Source organism: Balaenoptera musculus, chromosome 17, assembly GCF_009873245.2.
Source record: "Balaenoptera musculus isolate JJ_BM4_2016_0621 chromosome 17, mBalMus1.pri.v3, whole genome shotgun sequence".
Classification (NCBI taxonomy): domain Eukaryota; kingdom Metazoa; phylum Chordata; class Mammalia; order Artiodactyla; family Balaenopteridae; genus Balaenoptera; species Balaenoptera musculus.
In genome coordinates, this window is record NC_045801.1 from 72,906,187 (window position 1) to 72,920,311 (window position 14,125).

General features: G+C 44.5%; 1 long non-coding RNA gene across 2 annotated transcripts; it reads left to right on the forward strand.

The window, feature by feature from the left end:
- The first annotated feature begins 453 nt into the window (after positions 1-453).
- Positions 454-3,991, forward strand: LOC118883858. 2 transcript variants are annotated; one of them, XR_005017106.1, is made up of 3 exons: positions 454-537; positions 1,764-2,069; positions 3,904-3,991. It is a non-coding gene; the product is annotated as an uncharacterized LOC118883858 (long non-coding RNA). The 2 variants fall into 2 exon arrangements; XR_005017107.1 differs by lacking the exon at positions 454-537 and adding an exon at positions 1,244-1,360.
- Positions 3,992-14,125: the final 10,134 nt, after the last annotated feature.

A 14,125-nucleotide genomic window follows, 5' to 3' on the forward strand; every position in this document is an offset into this window, starting at 1 on the left:
TTTAATAACTGGTTTTGTCAGGCATTTAAAGAAAACGTGCAATGGCTCCTATATCGCTAATTGATCTCCATGTAATGGAGTGGGGGGGAATGACTCTATGTTTATTGACATTTACTCTTTAAAATGAGTAAACCGCCCCCCTTGACAAGACCTTCATTGTGCAGACCTCATCCAAACAAATTCTTGACCTCTGAAGCTATTTAACTTTTGTGTTGTTTCTTCCATTTTTACTTCCTAGCCTTGTTTTTTAACGTTTTTTTTTAAATATACACATGATATGGATAACATAAATCAGCTGCCTTAAAATTCAGAGTGCCAACCCAAAGCCGGACACTCTCCCAAAAGAAAGCCCAGAAAGGATGCAGAGCTCTGGGTAACCCAAAGGGTTAAGCTGTTAAATGCACAAATAGCAGAGCTCCTGTTACCGAGCTAGCAAGGAGAGGGAGCTGACCGGAGGGAGATCACTCTAGGTCAGCCTGTCCTTTACATTGTGGAGAGCTTGAAAGGGGCTCATAAACCCAGCAGCCTATGGCAAAGGTAATTTATTTTATATTCCTAGTCATCACATGCAATATTTTTTGGAGGGGGAGAGCAAATATAATTCAAAGAAAGTGATAAACAATAAAAAAAAAACCCCACATTATCTAGTGATGCTTCCACCCGTAAGTCAAGAGAACAGGCGCCCTTCTCCGCTTTTGTGGTGTATTTCTCATCCTGTTTGTGCGTCAACTTCTTCAAAGTGCCTCAGGGCTGGGGGCTGGGAGGAGGGGGAGTGGTGGTGGCTCTGCCTGGCCTGAGGTCAGGGTCCTTCCTGGGGTGGAGGAGGGGGAGACGCCGATCCCCTGAGAGGAGCAGCTCCCAGGGTGGGCGCGGACATTTCTGCACAGGCACCTCCCAGCCCCACCCCCTGGGAGCCACGTCCACTTGACTTAGGAATCGGCTCCTGGCTGGGAGGCATTACTGAGCGGACAGCTCTCCAGCTGCTTTCCTGAGCTTCTCCTGGGCTCCGAGGGACAGGCTGGGCCGTCCTGCTCCTGTCTCGCATTGGCCACATTTTATGTGCATGAGGTCACTGGGCTGCAGATGAGGTAACTAGGCAGCCGCCCGCTAGCTGGGAGAGGTTACCACGTGACCATTCACGTAAACACAGCGAGGTCCCCGTGGGGCCCACGACAGCTGGCTCTGCTGCTGGCTGCCCTGCCAAGCGGTGGGAGCTGCCGGACTCATGGAGCTTGTCAGAGCTCTTAAAGAAGCCAAATCACTGCCTGAGCTTGTGTCACACGCGCCCTGAACACTGGTCCCCCAGCCTCAGGGCAGAGCAGCATCCTCGAGGGAGGAGCGCTGGCTGGTCCTGTGACAGGTGTGCATGGGGGGGGGGTGCTGAATGAATAATACTGCCTCTTAAAAGAGGACCCCACTCAAGGCAAAGAGGCACAGGGGTCTGAGGGGGCGTGGTCTCTGCAAGCCCAGCTCTAAACCTCTCCGCCCTCAGCCAGGGGAGGTGGCCCCAGCCTTTGAGCATCTCCTAGTCATCTCAAAGTTAGAAACATGGCTGGAAAACAAGTATTTTTTTAAAAGCCAATAAAGAAATACATTTTTAAGCTCTTCTATGGAAGGACAGAATGCATTTGAGATGTGGAGCTGTGCTGCTTAGGCGTTTCAGGGCCCCTCAACTCTCAAGGTCAGAAAGTTCTTTCCAAGGTCAAGTCAGATGAACTAAATTCCGCATCTACCCCAGTTCCTCATTTATTCCTTTTTTACAGAGCGCGACCGTGTACCGAGCTCTCCACTGAACCCTGGGAGTGTTGTAGGACCAAAGGTTTGGTCTCCACACTGACGAAGCTCCCACGCCGGCAGACAATTCCTGCTACTACACTAGCAGTATCCACGAGTGATGACAATAAAAAGGGATGCGTGCAGGGAGGGGAAATGTGGGGTGCAGGAAAACAGAGGGCATGTCAAGGAAGACCTCCCTGAGCTGGGACCAGACCTGTGAGTCCCAATAAAATGCACGGCGGCAGCCAAGATGCACTGTGGGACCGGTCACACATCTTACAACAACCTGGGAGGTAAGTTCACTGTGATCCCCATCTTACAGATGCTCACACAGCTTAAGAGAAGTTAAGTAACTTGCCCAAGGAAGTGGCAGAATCAGGATTTGAACCAAGGGGTGGGACCCCAGAGCCTACACTGCATAATCACTCTACTCTAGACAGTCAATGGGACACCAGGACAGGAAGAGCCTCAGAGCCAAGCGTGAGGTCGGTGCCCTGCCAGCAGCACAAGCAGCTGGGCTCACAGGAAGGGTGGGAAGACCGTGGTAGAAGAGAGCTAGGTGATGGAGAGGACATTCTGGAAAGAAAAAGCAGCAAATGTGTAGGCCCGTGTGTGTGTGTGTGTGTGTGTGTGCACATGCGCACATACGTGAAAGAGAGAGAGGGACTTTGCAAGCCATACTAAAGAGTCTGAACTTTTTTCTAAGGGCCATGGGAAGTCATTGAAAGACTATAGGCAGATTAATGAGATGATCAGATCTGTTTGTTTGAAACGTTGCCCTGGCCGCAGGGTGGAATATGGATTGGAGAGCAGTGAAGGGCGTGTTGGGATAATCCAAGCGAGAAGTGATGGCCAGGTCTGAGAGGGAGCCGTGGGCACAGGAGGGAGGTGACTTCCGCACAGGACGTAGAATCAGCAGAGGCTGGTAGCTGACCGGCCACGGGGAGGTGTGCATGTGAATGCAGGGAAGGATGGAGGAAGGGGGGGAAGATGTCTTCTGATGGAGCTGCAGGGTGTGGAGGAAGATCAGGTTTAGAGATGCTCACCAGGCACGCAGACACACAGATCGCAAGCTCAGGACCAAGATCTCGTCTGAAGATCAGAGTGAGAAGCCGTCGACACGCACACGGCAGTTGAACCTGGGGAGCTGGCGAGCGTGGCCGTGATATTACTGACACCCCATTTCTTTACCTTGGCTCTTTTGGGTTCTTGTAGAAAGGCCCATCCTCCCCCACTGGAATAGAAGCTACATGAGGGCAGGGACATTTTATTGTCTTGTTCTCCACTTGTTCCACAGTACGTGGCATCTGAAATGTAGGCAATGTTCCATAAATATTGTGGAATAAAAGACCTGAAGGATAACTCTTTCTAATATAAGGTTCTAAAAATAATACAGGCAGGCAGTTTTTAAAGTTTTAAAGCGCACAAAATAATTTAAAATTTAAATTCTCTTTCCACCCTCACCCCTCAAACACGTTATGTTAAGACCAGGAAATGAGCGCACGGAGAGTCCATCGTGACCCCAGCCTTGGTCAGCTGCCATGCACCCTCCTGCAGCATCAAGGTTTACATTTACCTTCTGTCTTTAACTATGTTTGGGTCCTTCTTGCTTTGTCAGTTTAGGTTAACTCTAAATTTCAAGACAACATCAATTATACTATTGTTACTGTAAAAATATCACCCACTGCAGCATCGAGTGATGTGATTGTGCTTGTAGAAAAGTCAGTGCAGCCATTGGACTCTCTGTCACTGAGCTCATACTGCCCAGAGGACAGTGTGCCCCACATCAAGATCAAAGGCAGATGTGGAGAAAGGGAACCGCCGTGCACTGTTGGTGGGAATGTAAATTGATGCAGCCACTGTGGAAAACACTATGGTGGTGCCTCAAAAAGTTAAAAATAGAACTACTATATGATCCAACAATTTCACTTCTGGGTGTTTACCTGAAGAAAACGAAAACACTAATTCAAAAAGATATCTGCACCCCATGTTCGTTGCAGGATTATTTACAATAGCCAAGATATGGAAGCAACTTGTCTATCAATAGATGAATAAAGAAAATTATACATACATACACATATATAATACATATTTTTCTCACAATTTCTATTATCTTTCTCTTTTCAGATTCGCAGAAGACACAGGCAGCCGTCTTATCATGAAAATCTTCCAGGTTCTTAATCGCATAATGTATGTAATGTAAGTACCTATCTTATTAAAGGCCTTTTTTATTGGGTCCTCTGCTGTCCTACACTCATTTGGATCAACTGCTTTCTAAGACTGCTACACAGCTGTCATCCGGGCTTCTTTTTCATTACACTCCTGGGTTTGTTCCACTGTTTCTCAGATTCCCATTTTTCTCTTGGAGACTTTTTTGTCTCGATCTTGTATTACTCTATCTCAGCCACACTAGCATTCTCTCTGACTGCGGAAAATACCAGAAAGGCTCCTATTTTACAGTCTCTGCATTGGCTCTTGCTCTGTGTTTAATGCTCCCTCCCCTACCTCAGATCCTTACAAAACTCGGTCCTTTATCTGATTCAAGTCAGCTTCAAATGTTGCCCTCCTCACCGAGCATCCCTCTGCTACCATACCGTCAAAAAAATAAACAGACAAAAACAACCTCCCAGTCATTCGCTAGTAAAACAACTTCTTTTATTTTCAACATAGCACCCTCATTTCCTGATATTTTCTAGTTTTATTCACTTACTTATTTTCTTTTCTTCCCCATTAAAATGTTGGGTCCAAGAGAGCAGGAGTTTTTTCTGTCTTTTCTACCTGTAAACCCTAGCCCCTAGAGCAGTGAGAGAAGTGTAGGAGAAGCCCAGGAAACAGGCTGAAAGAGATTGCAGAAGGCCACATTCATACAGAACACCCAAATTTCTTCTACTCTATCCTCTGACACGACAGAAGAGGGGTCAGTCTCTTAGGATATCTCTTCTGAAATCTTGCTAACCTGTGACTAAAAGCTCTCAGATGGAAGAGGAGCTATAAATTGGTACAACAAGATGCTAAAGGACTGAGGGAGATGCTTAAGGAAAAATAGATGACTGTCCTTTAGCTAATTTACCAGGCTTTGCCTAACTGAAATGGTATGTAAGCTAAAAGAGAGAGATAAATTGTTAAGTTCTGCTATTAGAAATACAGAAGACTGGATATTTCAAATATTCTTTCATTGTGAAACACAGAGATTGCAATATTAAATGAGTTGATTAATAAGGGAAATTCCCAGAAACATAAAGTAAAATAAAACAAAACAAAATAAGCCATGACCAAAAAAGTAAGAAAACTCAGGAGCTGGGGCTGCTCAGGAAAAAAATGCCAATGCCAGGATTCTAGAGCAGGGATTAACAAACCATAGCACATGGGCCAACCACCTGTTTTTGTAAATAATTTTTATTGGCGGATGGCCATGCCCATTCATTTATGTATTGACCATGGCTGCTTCTGTGCTACAACAGCAGAGCTGAGTAGTTGCAACAGAGACTATATGGCCTGCAAGCTTTTAAAATATTTACTCTGATCCTTTAAGAAAACCCTTAATGGTTGTGCAGGGAAATGGGGTCTTTGGACCTATACAAAGTGGGAGAGGAACCCGAGAGTCATTAAAGCTTGAACCTTCAAAGGGGTTTAATCTCCAGGAAAGGGTGGGCTAGAAAAACATACCTGCTGGCAAAACAAGTCAGAGGTAAATCTTTCTGTTTTCACCACAACAATGTTATTAATAATAGTGATAATAATAAAAATTTTTAAATAATAATGATGATCTCCCTTGGGGATTTGTAACTATGAACCTGCTTCATATGAACCTCAGATTCAAATTTTTGCTACCCACCTAATCTTGAAAACCCCAAACAAAAAAATAAAGTGGTCCCAGTTTGACAACACTTGGCAGAGAGAAATGCAAATCCTCTCCAGCACAAAGCCTTCCTAACTCAGTCACATGAGGATTCCCACAGTTTAAGTTCGATTATATATAAGTTTTTGAAAAGAGAAAAAATTTACCAAACCACAAGGTAACTACCATCATAAGTGAGAATCAACAGAAACAACAAGCATGATTTAAACTCCCAAGAACTTCAAATATTAGAATTATCAGATATAGGACATAAAAATAACTACACATGAAATGTTAAAAGAAATGAAAGATAGAAAAATGAACAAGTTTTGAAAAGGGTACCACCAAAGTGACCAAACAGATCTGACAAAGAACCAAATAGAACTTATGGAAATAAAAATAGAACTATACATAATTAAAACTATACATATATTACATATAATAATTATAATGAGATACATTCATACATATATGTGTGTGGGTATGTTTGTATACACTAATGAAGAGGTGAAACAGCAAAATAAACATGGATGAAGAGAAGATTAGTGAACTGAAGACAGATATGAAGGAATCATTCAGAATGCAGCACAAAAAACCAAAAAAGAAATAGAAAACAGAAAGAGAAAGGGAGGAATAAATGAGAAGTTTTAATATACATCCAAACAGAGTTACACAAGAGAGAACAGAAAGAGAGAGAGAGAGAGAAAGACCCTGTTTGAAGAACTAATAGCTAAGAAAATGCCAGAACTAATGAAAGACATGGATCTGCAGAGACAGGAAGCATAATATATCCCAGGGAGAGTAAAAATTCTGTAAATTATCACACATGTTAGGCACATCCTGTGAAACTGTAAAACAGCAAAGCCAAAGAGAAAATCTTGAAAGCAACAAGAAAGGAAAAACAGATCACCTAACAAAGAATGACTGTGGTCTGACAGCGAACTTCCAGCAGAAACAATGAAGCCAAAAGACAGTGGAACCACATCTCCAGAGGCTGAAAGAAAATAACTGTCAATCTAGAATTGTGTTCTCAGAAATATTATCTTTCAAAAATGATAAGAAAATAAAAACATTTTGGCAAAACAAAGACTGAGACACTTTACCATTAATAGACTCTTATGAAAGAAACTTCTAAAGGATGAACATCTAAAAGAACAAGATGATCCTAAAAGGATGCTCTGGAATAGAACAAGAAATTCTGAGCTGAATTGCAGTGCACGGTGCTTGGTCACAGGAGTGCTCGGTAAATGTCATTTCTTGATTTCCCTTTTCCCCAGAGGTTGTGCTTGGAACCTACCATCAACACTGAGACCTGATCTTAGTGGAAATGGGGGTGTTGAGGAAAGTAGAGAGGATTTTGAAGCAAGAGAAGAAAGGGAGACAAGAAAGCTGGCAAAAACAGCAACACTTTGTGGGAGTTAGAAGGAATGTCTAATAGATGTTTTATTATGTTTTTGCAGTGTGGGATGGATTGTGAATTCTTCTTCCTGTATTCCCACAATATCTTCAGTAAAGTATACATTTCTCTCAAGTGCTTTGCGGAGCCAAATTTACTTCTTTGAAAAAGAAGTAAATGAAAAAGATAGGAGTAAGAGCCCTTCAAATGAAAAGTTAGGGCAGCACCCTAACCAAATCCAGCCTACTTCCTGATTGATTTTTACATTTTTTAATGATTGAAGGAAAAAAGAAAGAAAAAAAGGAAAACATTTCGTGACAAGTGAAAACTACATGAAACTCAAATTTCAGTATCCATACAATTTTATTGGCACACAGCCATGCTCGTTCATTTACATCTAGTCTACGGCTTCTTCTGTCCCATCATGGCAGAGTTGAGTGGTTGCAACAGAGATAACAGCATAGGGACTGAGTAAAGTGCAAGGAAAGAGGCTGGGACTGTTACTTCAGAGGAAATAATGCCTGTGTAGCAACAAGGGTCCCCCACACCCCCCATTTGATACATGTACCTCACCTTCTCCTGTAACTTTAGCTCTTTTTTCCTTTTGCCCAAAATATTTGTCATCAGATTCTTTAGCGAAAGTGTTTGCCAACCCCTGGCCTAATTGATAGTATTAACATATTTAAAGAAAAAATGTAATAATCAGAAAGGTCAGTGGGTGTTTCAAAGGAAAAAAAAGTCAAGAAAATGAAAGCCAGATGTTCCCAGGCAAGTACTAACTTATGAGGTTAGCCTGACAAAGGCCCTGGGTTAGCAGACCTGGTAGGGCCTGTTGCAAAACGATGCATTGAGCTAAAATTGTGTATCAATAGTTGCTATAACACCACTTGTCAAGCAAGGCTATGTGCCAGACATTGTGCTTCGCACCTCGTATACATTATTTAACGTAATACTCAGAACAAGACTATGAGTGTGGTGGGTGTTATTTCTACTTTAGTGGTAGAAAAAATATGAAGTTCGGAGAGGGTAAGTGGCTTTCCCAAGGCTATGTAGTAAGTAAGTGGACGAGTTGGAATCTTGGACCATCTGACTCCAAAGCTCCTAAACACTAACCTATACAGTTATTAATATTCTAATATTATACCCACTAAGGAACTGTCAATTTGGTCACTACTGCCTCTGCAGCATCTAGCCCAAAGCCTAGAGCATCTTAGGTAATTAGAAATTGTTTGTTGAACAAATGAAAGACTCTATGCTCACCCAGCAAGGTTTTTATTATAGTTTGGCTTCCTAGGTAGTTGCCTGCATGGAAAAACTACATCAAATTGAGAACTCAAGACTCCTGCCTCTTGCCAGCTCACTCTACCTCTATCAAGTCAAATAAAAATGGAGTTAATATATACATGAGTCATTTATGAAGCTGGTTAGTGGAAATCAATCCCTGATCTACTCTTGGGTGATAACAGAATCAAGATTTTTAGCCTGCAAAGCTGTGGGGACCAAGCCCCGTTCACACATCAGCACCTGTCGACCTTCAGGGACCCACGAGATGACAGCCTGTGTTACTGTGCATTGCTGTGAACCCACAGCAGTCAGCCTAAGAAACAAAAGACCCAAGTGCCAAGGCCACCTCGCCAGTAGGAGCAAAGCTGGGATTCAAAACCAGTTCTTTCCTGTTCTAGACCCAGTGCTGTTTCCTTCTGCCATACCTTCTCTTTTGTATGACAAGATGTCTACAATCTTCCACTTTTTTTAGTTACTCAAGAAATCCATATCCGTTTTAGGAAAAAATTAACATAACAAATTAGAAAAAAATTTCACATAATCCCTCTCCCAGAAATTATCTATTAATATTCTAGGTTATATTTTTCCAGATTTTTTCTTAAGTGTGCATGTTTTAACCAAAAACACAATTATACTGTTTTATAATCTGCTTTGGCCTCTAATAGAGTGTGAATATTTTATGACACCCTAGATACACATATAATCATTTTTAATGTCATGTTTTATTGTATTGATATGCTGTAATTTATTTAACCAAAATCTTACTGTTGGACAACCGAGCTCGTCCTGGTTTTTAGCTTATAATCTAATGTGTCTATCTTATTCTCAGTAAGCAATTCCCCCCAGCTCCAATCCTAGTCCTCACTTGATCAATGTCTCAGAAGCTAATATTAAATTTATAGTGTTATAGCAATGATCATCACAGCTCTTTGCTCCATCTTTGAGTTCAGAATCAATGCAAAGTAGACACAGTTGTTCAACATGGCAACTTTATTACAAGAAGACTGTATTGGATACCACAGTTTAGGTATGGCCACTATTGGCTCTTCCTAATGGAAGACCACATCTGGACCAAAAGAGCCCAAACCACTGCCTCGTCGTACCGTCCGAGTTACATCAAGCACACAGCAAGCAGCAGACCCAGCTTCGCAGCTCCTGGAAACCATAATATTTGTGAGCTGGCAAATCTTTGAGAGAGGAGAAGGGCTAAGATGCCACACTCGCTTCTCACAACCTCAACAATCAGACCCAAACACGCCCACACCCGGGCTGAGGAAGGGCTGAGGAAGCATGAGGAAGAGGCCGGGAGGGTCGCTCCGGCAGACGGACCCCCGCACTTGATGACACGCCTACGCCTCTCCGGCTGCTGCTGCGGCTTCTTCGTCTTTTCCCCTCCTCCCCCAGATCTGAGGAGGGATGGCTCCCCACGGCTTCCCCACGTATCACATGCGTGCTGGAAGGCCACCACCACAAAGCTACACGTTCGCCTTGGCCACGGCCGCAGGCTCAGTGCGCCTGCCGCCAGCCCCGCTGACTCAGCCCTGGTCAGGGTGGCCGGTCTGCAGAAGGGACTCGTTCTGCCTCGACGTGAGTCCTTCTGAGTAATAACAGGAGTCGACGAACTCCGGAAGAACCTCTTTCTTCTCTCCTTGCCTCTGTCCCTTGCAGGCGGACACCAGAAGGTCCTGGCCACCTTCGGCGCTCCCAGGGCTGCAGCTCCTGTGGCCACCTGCTCCCCACAGGAGGCTGCACACCTGCCCACCCGAATCTGTACTGCAGCTGCCCTGCCCTCCTGAGCCCGCACGGTCAGCAGGTGAGCAGCCTAGCTCCGCCTCTGGGCTGTGTGACCTCGGAAGAGGCACCTGGCTTCTCTGGACCATAGTGCCCTCCCCTGCAGAATGAAGACCACAAGGCCCGGGTAGAAACGTGAAGCTGGTGTGGCAGCAGGCGCCCCGCAACAGGCTGCCCGGCTCCCCACCCCCCGGCGCCTCTGCTCTTCTCTGCCTGTTTGCATCTCCCCCACCCCGCCCCCCAACTTTCCCCACATCTGTCCTGTAAGTGCAGCTTCCCCGGGAACTCCTTCCTGCCTCCAGCCTTGCTCGGGTGCCCTCCCCGTGCCCATGGCCTCCCCTGCCCTGCCCCTTTCATACCCTATCCGCAGGGCTCGGAGATTAATCCCACACCTGCATCCTCACCTGTCTGTAGGTTTTCCAGGGCGGGAAGCTTGATCCTTTGGTCCCCATTTCCTAGCACGTTGGCTGACTCTAATGCAAGGGAAGGGGAAGGGGACAGGAGAGCCGTTTGAATCGCAGCATCCCGACTTCTGGAAATCTATGCAGTGTCTCCCTTTTCGTGTTTATAACTCTCCAAACACAAAATCTTACCTCTTAGACTGAACGCGGCCCTTTAAGGGCCCTGGGACACAAACCACGGCCACTCAGTGGGCAGCTTCGTGGGTGCTGCTCTGCTGGTGCTGGGTCAGCGGCTCCCAGCCTGGGATCACAGAGAATCTGGTGCAGGGTGCCTGCCCTGCAGCCCCAGGCCATGTGTGCAGACAACCATACCTCTCCAATACAAACAGCCCCGGAAGACAATACCAGTTTGTTCCAAACAGAGAGGAATTCTGAGCAGTGGCTATTTCCTGGATGACTGAGTACTCTTTACGCTGGAAACATGGATGGTCTGAACAGATTTATTCAAAAACATCTTTCCCCCTTGTTTCAAACTAAGGAGGGGGTTCCATGTCACCTCTGACGGGTTTGTGATAGTGATACTGGAAACATGGAGGCTTCCAGAGGATATTTCTGTGCTGCTCCCCACGGGGTAGGCAAATTCCAGCATAAAACCCAGAAATGAGAGGGCACAGAAGAATGCCAAGTATATGCACAGTTTTCTGGAAGACTTGGGGCATAATTTCTACCTCTGATCAGTCTCATTGTGCAGACGATTTTGCATGTAACATAGACATTTTTTTTTTTAGCTTGAATCAGGCTAAGGAGAAAAACACTGCGGCCTTTTATAAGGGAAAGTGTCTCCCCAAGGAAATAACTGAAGGCCCCAATTGCTCAACTCTTTCAAAAGAGACTGTACAAAGTTCTCCTGAAAATACTGTGGGGAATAATTCTGTGTCAGCTGGGGAATTGGCTCGATGATCTAATAGGTCTTTGCCCTTGCTCTAATTTCTATGATTCATGTGTGACTTATTTAATTGTTATCATCTATTGCAGATATATAAAAGAATGCTTTTATTCTTAAAAAAAAATCTAAATTCAAATCATCTTTAATATCACACCAAGTTCTTACTCCCATCAGCCTTCAGAACATTGACATATTAACTTTTTGACCTGCCTTGAACCCTCCCGCTACCTCCCAGGATACAAAAAGTACATCTGCAGCGCTGCTGGGTGTACTGGGGAGCCCTCACCCCACACAGTGCATTGAAAACAAGTTTGGGAGAACTAAGGGTTAAGTGAGGTCCCCTAGGAATTCCAATCTGTTGCAGGCTGCTAATTCAGAGGCTGCCTGGGGCCTAGGTGTAACCACAGCTAGGCAAACAATGCCTAACTGCCTTACCCTCAGCAGCATTTAGCATTTATCATGGTCAGAAAACCACCTGTTACTTGGGAGAGATTCAAAAGAAGTCTGGGCCATAATTAAAGCAAAAATGAATAAAAACATATTGCGAATCACTACCCAACCCCCAGGCAGATGTGTGATTTAACTGTGGGTTTGATCTATGCTATTAATCTGGAATTAAAAATAACAGACAACAAAACATAGACCCAACCAAGACCCTGCCCTGCCCTGGGGTTTTGTTTCCTTCCAAGGCCATGACAGTTGTGGTTAGTAACGCACTGCAAGCAGAGCTGGCTGCAAGCCTGAATGGTGTCTGGCAGCTGGCAGCCAATCGGAATCAAACGCACCCCTGGACCAACGTGACTACCCATAAATGAAGTTGAAGGAGCGATGAGGGTTTCCATCCTCCCACACTGCCGAAGGCTCTCTCACGGAGGCCTTTTAACCCTGCCCAAGCCAACAGCAGATCTTTTACCCTAGGAGAATCGCACCTGACCACCTGGATCCCGCCAGGAGATACTGCAGGCATTTCACTGGGGAACATCTGAAAACACATTTCTCCGACTGTCAGCAGAATTGCAGTCAAACACAGAACATCACATGGGAGGGTCAGTGGCGGGGAGGGGTCAGTTTCTACTTGCAGGTTCTGTTTGGCGGCTACTGGTTTGTTTTTAAGGCTCTGATTCCACCTCTTTAAGCTCCTGTGAAATCTTCCGGTAGAACCAGGCTCTAGAGGGGGTGAAGGAAAGGGCAGAGGGGGTGCGAGGTGAAGGAGAGAGGGGCAAAGCAATTTTGTGGCACGCGGGTGTTCCTAATTTTGTATAAAACATTACTCAAAAGAATTCAGAATTCAGTTGACATCCATGCAAATGTGTGAAAAGTGGGAAAAGACAAGCTAGCGTTCATTTCAAAAGCTGAAAGCACGGCTTTGATTTGCAACAATCTTTAATCTACCTCTTTTACCACAAAGAAACACTGCAAAGAAAGGAGCCCCAAATGTCACGAAATAAAACCTGCCGATGTTCTGTTGGCATATATTTTAATTCTTGAACAATTACCCTGCCATATACATTTATTCTTGAATGTTGTATATTGACACATTAAATTTTGGAGTTGAAAGAGAAAATGACACATGTAAATACCCCCAAATACAGAACCGACTTTACAATGTAGTCTACTAATCTGCGTGAGTGTGTGTGTGTGTGTGTGTGTGTGTGTGTGCACTACAGTAAATCTGTGAAAAGTTAAAAGTATGGCTTGTTTATTGAAGTTGACTTCGTATCACCCTCAAGGACTTTGAATATACATGTTCACGCCCTGAAAAAGTTTTGGGTTAGTCTTTTCTGGGATATGCTATCATCTATATTTAGGACGTAATCTCTAAACTAGCAAAAATAAGTGGTGCTGATGTGAATCTGTACTTGAGGGTGGCCTTTATGTGGCTGCAATCATATTGCTGCCCTTAGATGGCTCCTCCATTGCCTTTCAAATTAATTACACACTGTCATTAATTCAAACCTGCCCAAATACGGCCCCAAACATCTTTTCTGGATTCACCTTGCCTTACTCTACAAAATCCATAGCAGCCACAGATGACTCCTTGGTGCTTCACAAAGCTCGCTTACATTTTCTTACCTCTCTGTCTTTGCTCACCCTATCTCCTCCTCTGGAAATGCCCTTCCCAACCAATTCCAGTTGAAAACTCATGCCAAGGATCATTGCCTGGATACCTTGACTATGTCTTAGTCATCACTGTATCCCCAGCACCCAATGACTTGGCAAAGGGTAAAGGCTCAATATGCGTTGAATGAATGGATTTCATATCCTTTTCAAAAATCGGTGTTTTAATTAAGCTTTTTCCTATCCCTTTGTCTACTGGACCCCAGCGTTCGCTGTTGGAATTCTCCTGTGGGGCTTCCCGCACTGTATCTGGTGTCACAGTCACCTGTCTGCTCCTCCGCCCCCAGCCCCTCCCTCCCGTCGCTCCATGGTGGTCTCCATGTCTTGCTGACTCTCTGTTGAAGTATTCATCCCCATGCCTTCCAGGGACCTTATACTCACTCAGTGTTTAACAACAATAATAATATCTAACTCTGGAACAGTGCAGAAAATTTTGCAAAGCACTTTCACATTTATTATCTCATTTTATCCCTGCAATAAGGATACAAAATGGAAAGGACCATCATTTGAAAGATAATAATGGGTAATATTTATTGAGAGCTTACTTCAGGCCAGGCATGTTAAACACATGACTT